Source organism: Schistocerca nitens, chromosome 2 (assembly GCF_023898315.1).
Source record: "Schistocerca nitens isolate TAMUIC-IGC-003100 chromosome 2, iqSchNite1.1, whole genome shotgun sequence".
NCBI lineage: Eukaryota > Metazoa > Arthropoda > Insecta > Orthoptera > Acrididae > Schistocerca > Schistocerca nitens.
The window spans coordinates 989368723-989377200 of NC_064615.1; the positions used below are offsets into that span (position 1 = coordinate 989368723).

The window sequence follows — 8478 nt, forward strand, 5'->3', positions numbered from 1 at the left end:
GCTCTGAAAAGCTAATCATTTGCATATCACAGCACCTTCTTTCTGTCGGTTAAATTTCGCGTCTGTAGCACGTCGTCTTCGTGGTGTAGCAATTTTAATGGCCAGTAGTGTATTAAGAGATTCACAGATTCCGTTAATATACTGACGGAAAAATATCGACACACAAAAAATAATTCATGTAGGATAATGAAATTTTGGGAATATATTTGTCTAGGTAACATAAATATGTTCGACATTGCAAGATCGCAGATTAATGTAAGCGCAAGATACGCTATTGCAAATGCAAAACGCTGGTACATTAATAACCGGTATAACCGCCAGAATGTTGAATGCAAGAATGCAAACTTGTATGCGCTGTATTGTTCAGGTGCCGGACATGTGGAATGGTCTTCCATGCCTGCTGCATTTGGTTGGTCAGTACATGGCTAATGCTGGTTGTAGATGACGCTGGAGTGGTCATCTTATGCTGTCTCCCTCTGGAATGCTGTTGTTGAATAGGAGCACGACACGTCGGATCACCTCACTGACATACAAATTTGCAGGCGGGGGCAATGAGAGTGCTCCTGCTGTGATACGAAATCGTCCCCCAGGTCAGCACTCCAGGTGCATGCTCCGTGTGTCTAGAGTGCAGACGGGTTGATTGCAGGACCTCTGGTGGCCTCCTTATAACCAACACGTGGCCATCACTGGCACCGAGGCGGGAACAGCTTTCATAAGAAAACACAACATCCCTGCTTCCTGCCCTTCAGTGTACTCCCGCTTCAAACCACTGAAGTCCCAAATAGCGGTGGTTTGGGGTCAGTGGAATGCACGCTGCAAGGCGTCTGACTCAGAATTATCCTTCAAGTAAACTACACTACTGGCCATTAAAATTGCTACACCACGAAGATGACGTGCTACAGACGCGAAATTTAACCGACAGGAAGAAGATGCTGTGACATGCAAATGATTAGCTTTCCAGAGCATTCACACAAGGTTGGCGACGGTGGCGACACCTACAACGTGCTGACATGAGGAAAGTTTCCAACCGATTTCTCATACACAAGCAGTAGTTGACCGGCGTTGCCTGGTGAAACGTTGTTGTGATGCCTTGTGTAAGGGGGAGAAATGCGTACCATCACGTTTCCGAATTTGATAAAGGTCGGATTGTAGCCTATCGCAACATTGCTGCTCGCGTTGGTCGCGATCCAATTGTTAGCAGAATATGGAATCGGTGGGTTCAGGAGGGTAATACGGAACGCCGTGCTGGTTCCCAACGGCCATGTATCACTAGCAGTCGAGATGACAGGCATCATATCCGCATGGCTGTAACGGATAGTCCAGCCACGTCTCGATCCCTGAGTCGCCAGATGAGGCGTTTGCAAGACAACAACCATCTGCACGAACAGTTCGACGACGTTTGCAGCAGCATCGACTATAAGCTCGGAGACCATAACTGCGGTTACCCTTGACGCCGCATCACAGACAGGAGCGCCTGCGATGGTGTTACTCAACGACGAACCTTGGTGCACGAATGGCAAAACGTCATCTTTTCGGATGAATCCAGGTTCTGCGTACAGCATCATGATGGTCGCATCCATGTTTGGCGACATCGCGGTGAACGCACATTGGAAGCGTGTATTCGTCAGCGCCATACCAGCGTATCACCCGGCGTGATGGTATGGGGTTCCATTGGTTACACGTCTCGGTCATGTCTTGTTCGCAGTGACGGCACTTTGAACAGTGGACGTTACATTTCAGGTCTGTTACGATCCGTGGCTCTACCCTTCATTCGATTTCAGCGGGATAATGCACGATCGCTTGTTGCAGGTCCTGTACGGGCCTTTCTGGATACAGAAAATGTTCGACTGCTGCCCTGGCGAGCACATTCTCCAGATCTCTCACCAACTGAAAACGTCTGGTCAATGGTGGCCGAGCAACTGGCTCGTCACGATACACCAGTCACTACTCTTGATGAACTGTGGTATCGTGTTGAAGCTGTATGGACAGTTGTACCTGTACACGGCATCCAAGCTCTGTTTGACGCAATGCCCAGGCGTATCAAGGCCGTTATTACGGCCAGAGGTGGTTGTTCTGGGTACTGATTTCTCAGGATCTATGCACCCAAATTGCGAGAAAATGTAATCACATGTCAGTTCTAGTGTAATATATTTGTCCAATGAATACCCGTTTATCATTTGCATTTGTCTTGGTGTAGCAATTTTAATGGCCAGTAGTGTATTTGTAACAGTTCGTTGTGTCACTGTGGTGTCAACTGCTGCTGAAATTGCTGCAGCATAAACAGTACAATGTGCCAAAGGCACATGCCGAACCCGTTGGTCTTCCCTCTCGTTAGTGCCACGAGGCCCCCCGGGGACCGGTCTTCTTGCAACCGTACGTTCAAAAATGGTTCAAATGGCTCTGAGCACTATGGGACTCAACTGCTGAGGTCATAAGTCCCCTAGAACTTAGAACTACTTAAACCTAACTAACCTAAGGACAACACACACATCCATGCCCGAAGCAGGATTCGAACCTGCGACCGTAGCGGTCGCGCGGTTCCAGACTGTAACGCCAGAACCGCTCGGCCACCAGCGGCCGGCAACCGTACGTTCTCGTGACCACCGCTGCCAGCAGTCGCGTACAGTGGATACATTCATGCCAAGTCTTTCTGCAGTATAGCAAATGGAACGTACAACTGCTCGTAGCCCTATTACATGAACTCGTTTAAACTCAGTGTAGTGCAGGTAATGGCGTCTTTCTCGCCTTAAAGGCATTCTTGAGTAACATCCACTAACCCCATCCTATCTCAAAGGTAACTAGGCTGGCGACCGTTACAGCGTGTATTCTAGCGCGACACTTACGCGACTGGCACTAAATTGGAATAGACATCACCAACTTTCGTTTACGTCGCGCAGCGCCTTCTTGATGTTACAATTATTTTCTGTCAGTGTATATATCACGAAATTAATTATGTGCTTTGTCTCAACCACTGAAGTTTTGAATGGCTCCAGTACGAGCAAGGTACGTGTGTGTGCCAAACTTCTCTGCCTTTTTCAAATTCACCACATACTAGAGAACCTTCTTCTTTAGAATCAGTAGCCCTATCATTTAGCACATTGTCGTCACACAAGGTACTCAAGTCTACCTGCGATTCAAACTCAGACGATGAAAAGTCTAGCTTTTTTAAAATAATTTGGACGTTGTGCCTTAGAATAAGCTGCTTCCTTCTTCAGAATTTTTCCGTTTCTCTCTGTTTCTCAAGAGCTCTTTTCACGACATAGTCGTCAAAATGCTGGAGTGATGGATTTCTCTGTGTTTTTACTCTGTTACTGTATTTGTAACGGTGTAATTATAACTACAAGTAAAAGCACAGTGCTACGAGTTTATATGACATACCAAGACATTGTGTGCCATATTTGTTTACATGACACACCAAGACATTGTGTACACTATTGCCCACGCGACCATTGTTTCACTAAATACGAAACGAAAAATAAGTAACAAATACTATTTTAAGGATGTAGAAACATATAAAGATTATTCCCATTACACTTGCATTTAATAATTATAAATAGTAAACTACACATTTGGTCTTAGCTCTTAAAATTTACGGTTGAAAAATTACAACAAACGGTGGCAAAGCTTCTTCACTATACTAACTAAGCGACAATTAATGTCTTTCTTCGTCCTGCGGAGTGAATTTATCAACATTCACTGAACTTCATTAACCTTTAGGAGCTTATTGGTTCAGCAGATGGCAAGATCCAGTAGTGAATCGTACACCGTCCTTTCACAAAGTTCCGAGACTGTTTTTATCCCTGGCGCATTACCGTCGTAAGTCGTAAGTGCAGTAACTGCAATGGCACCTTAAACTGAAAACAGCAGATGTACATTCGATTAGTCAGTTATGCGCAGGCAGGGTTACGTAATGGACATGCAGCTGTAATGTATCCCCGTTATTGTCACAGGTCGAAATGGAGTAACATCTCTAAATCAAGTATTCAAGACAGTCTCCACAATCCTTAGAAGAAGAGAAAAAAGTATTGGAAGCTGCACCCTTTGACTCCCGAATAAGAAAACGACCTGTGGACGCCGGCCGCGAGTTGATTCACATGCGAAACGAGGACAATTTTTTCTGTAAAAATCATCGCGGATAACGAGCGTGCCAGAAACGACAAAGTGTGAAATTCACATGAAGGGTCAAAGCTTAGAAACGAGATTCAAGCCAACTTGACGTGCTAGTTAAACGATATCTCAAAGAAACCAATTTCACATGGTTATATGAAACTTCTGTGCGTGTACTCATGTAGGGGGAAACCGTGTGGAAATCCGGAAGCATTAAAAACCACCATTTTAACTTGTATCTAATTTTTATTGCTGCAGCCGCGAAACGTTTTGTACCGACGCGGTATTTTTCGCCGCGTCCGATTCGCCCACATTCCACTATTCTTCAGATATTAAAATGCTATTGTAGAAACAAGGATCAGTTATTTTATCTATGGGATAACCCGTAAAATATCACGGCATGGAAGGACTCGTTTATACAGAAAGTGATACATGGTTATCTGTCAGCATCACGAAACCTCTGAGTTGTTGATGTCGAGAACATCTCTATCTACATGATTACTCTGCAGTTAACAAGGGTTCATGGAAACACGTTCCAGCTATTTCTCTACCGTCCCACTTTCTTACAACGCGCGGGGAAACGAACACTTAAATCTGAATACTGAGGAATTCAGGTGGGTGGTCGTCAATTCTCACACTCGTGCGTAGCTTGCTATTTGCGTTTCTTCCCAGTTCAGTCTCTAAATGCCACGCGAAAGGCAGAACGAAGAAAAGTAAACCAGATTTCATCGTTCCACCTTTACGTGACGAGGGAAACAAAATAAAACTTTGTTCTACCAATATTAAATTTCTCTCCTCCAGTTCGCGGTTTGGTGAAATACTTTTATGGAAAAACAAAATGTGCAGTTATGTTGAATGAACTAACAAGGGGAGGCCGCCAATTGTGAAATTCAGATTCGATTCACACTGCGCATAATAAAAGCTCATGGCAAGAGGTGTAATGTGGCAAAGCACCAAGATGCACTTCTCAGCCGTTGTCGAGAAAATCGACAGTTAAAAGAAACCGTGGCGGTGGAATACTCTCTACGATTTATAGTTTCTTACGGCGTCGTGGCGCAGCGGTAAGCGCTCGGGTTCGTAATCCGAAGGTCGCCGGATCGAATCTCGCGCCATGCAATTTTTTTAAGTATTTGTTTTTTTGTAATTCATATATATATATATATATATATATATATATATATATATATATATTCCCGGCAGTCAGTTTGCAACAATTATGCATATAACAAGTTGTTGAAAGTCGTTTGTCGTGGAAAAACTGGCGACTTCGAACATGATAAAGTTTTCCGCAAACGAAGTCGTACTTCACAAATGTTATTAATTGTCTTCATAATGTTTACAAGTGTACTTAACGGAAGACGTAGAAACGATATTCAGAAACGAATACGTATAGTGTAAGTCAAACGTTCGAATTAGAGTAGAGGCCCCACCATATATATATATATATATATATATATATATATATATATATATATATATATATATATATATATATTTGAATTACAAAAAACAAATACTAAAAAAAGAAGTTGCATGGCGCGAGATTCGATCCGGCGACCTTCGGATGACGAACCCGAGCGCTTACCGCTGCGCCACGACGCTGTAGAAAATTATAAATCGTAGAGAGTATTTCACCGCAACGGTTTCTTTTAACTGTAGATTTTCTCGACAACGGTTGAGAAGTGCATCTTGGTGCTTTGCCACATTACACCTCTGGCCATGAGCTTTTATTATGCGCAGTATGAATCGAATCTGAATTTCACAATTGGCGGCCTCCCCTTGTAAGACTGTGACAGATCGGAAAGAGCCTACCAAAATAAGGAAATGTAATATTTTAGAATTCAGAATATATTTTAAAACCCAGAACACGTTTGAGAGAAATATGTCTCGGAGTTAAACAAGTTTGGAGCATCTGCATCGCGAGTGGTCCAAGGAGGCGGTACCTTTTTGACATCAGAATCTGTTCCCTCACGAATGCACACACTTTCACCACGTTTGCATAGGCTGCTGAATCCGATTTCCTGTAAACCTAATTCTTAGCATCGCTTCTGGCTAGTCATCGATTCTGCAAATAGTGTTTCGCATTTCTGAATTTCAGATTACACAGTCCGTATTCGTGACAGGTAAACACTGCCGTGTTCGTGTCGCGACTGGACTGTCAAGTTGCTACTTGGTTTTCAGGAAGTTGCGTAACGTGGATGAAGAGGTGTTACGTGCAAAGAAGGAAAAGGAAAGGTATTTGGCTGACCAGGAAGTTACTCATTTCTTTCTCCTTATTGTTCTTAAACACATTTGACATTGAAAGGTAGACTTAAATAATACGTTTATTAAATTAAAGTTGATCGGTAGCATCCCTATATTCCACGTAGTTCGTTAATTTCTAATCTTCTGTACCTACTCTCTCTTTTTGTTGAAGAGACTCTCCTCCACAGTTAGTAACTGGTGACAACTTGCTCGCTAATTCTTTAGGCAGGAATACGAGGGTACATTATTTGATCAAAAGAATATGGACACCTATCAGTGGACGTTAATATGATTTCTATTCAGTTGAATTTACTGCTACGAATTTTAGACCTGTTATGTGGAAACTTTAAACACGTCGTACATCTTCTTTAATCATGGTGACATACAATGTTTTATATTATGTATGTAATGGTAATGTTTACATCAAACATTGGTAAAATTAATGTAGAATTAAAACAGAACATTTGAAAAAGAAGAATCAATTAAAAAATAACAAAAAATAAAGGGAATTAACTCAAGTTCCATCTATTATCGCTGGATATATTATTGGCAGCCCCTGAAGAATTCGAGACTCGCCAACTAACTGCAACTACACTTAAACTTATTGTTGCTAAATGTATATGAACCTGTTATTATCTGCAATTGAGGAAACGCTTCTTGTGGTCTGTTGGCATTATTTTCATACTCGGAGCGTCCGGTTGGTCTTATAGACTGAAAGTTGAGTAGTTACCGTTTAGATATCCGATGTGCTATCACACTGACTTCAATCCACAAGTTTAGGTCGCAGTCTGTCTGCAGTTCAAGTGGTTCAAATGGCTCTAAGCACTATGGAACTTAACGTCTGAGGTCATTAGTCTCCTGGACTTAGAACTACTTAAACCTAACTAACCTAAGGACATCACACACATCCATGCCCGAGGCAGGATTCGAACCTGCGACCATAGAAGCAGCGCGGTTCCGGACTGAAGCGCCTAGAGCCGCCCGGCCACAGTGGCCGGCTGTCTTCAGTCTCTCTCTACCTGAAAATGGAGGCATCTGAGAACGAAATGATCACAGGAACCTTCCTCTCCTCATCCACGGATTAGTGTTTTACTTCATCCCCATCGGTGCAGATGTCTGGGATATGGACCGTGACCTGTTAATAGGTGCACCATACCACGTGTCGTGGCAGTGTCGCGCAGTTTAGCCTGTTCCTGATGCTTGGGAATATGCTGTAAACACGCCTTGCGGTGCTCCTAGCGTCCCAGTCAGACTGCCATTCATCTAATTTCCAGGCTTGTAAATTACTTTTATCGGTAGTATGCGTTTCTGTTTACTCGTACACATGATCATATTGGTCACTCCCAAACCAATACAAAGCTGTTCTGTAACATATCACGATAGCCATCACACATATACCAAGGATTACCAGTAAACCCTCTATAGGTGAAGTGCGAAAGGCAAATATTGGGCGAATGCAAAATTCGCCTGTATGACGGCTTGAAATCTTATGGGAACGCTTCCCGTGAGGTGTCTAGATGTCTATGAAAGAATTTCAGCCAACTCTTCCTCAAGAGCTGAAGGCAGAACTAAACTGAACTCCTTCCGAACAGGCCTTGGAAGGACCAAACGGTACCGATCGACCACCATGTCAACCTTAGCCCACAGGCGTCACAGGATGCGGACATGGAGGGTCATGTGGTCAGCACACCTCTCTCCCGGCCCTATGTTTACGAGATCGGAGCCGTTACTTCTCAATCAAGTAGCTCCTCAGTTTGCCCCACGCACCTCGCTTGCCAACAGCTCTCGGCACACCGGATGGTCACCCATCCAAGTGCTAGCCCAGCCCGACAGCGCTTAACTTCGGTGATGTGACGGGAACCAGTGTTACCACTGCGGCAAGGTCGTTGGCTAGAAGGCAGTGATTGTGGAAGCTGATGTCTGGAGTGATGTCGACAATCTAACTCAGCCCAGAGGTATTCCACTGGGTTCCAGTCGGAGCCCTGGGCTGGCCTGTCCATGTTTGCGTTGCCTCACAGATGCTGCTCTGTGACGGCGTCGTGCTGATATAATCATCCTCTGCCAACTGTTCTTCTTCTATACGCAGTACACATTGCTGTCAAACGTGTTGTTAACGTTCCACATTTA

General features: G+C 43.8%; 1 pseudogene; it reads right to left on the reverse strand.

Annotated features, from left to right (window-relative positions):
- Positions 1 to 8124: 8124 nt before the first annotated feature.
- On the reverse strand, positions 8125 to 8242 carry LOC126237952 (5S ribosomal RNA; annotated as a pseudogene).
- Positions 8243 to 8478: the final 236 nt, after the last annotated feature.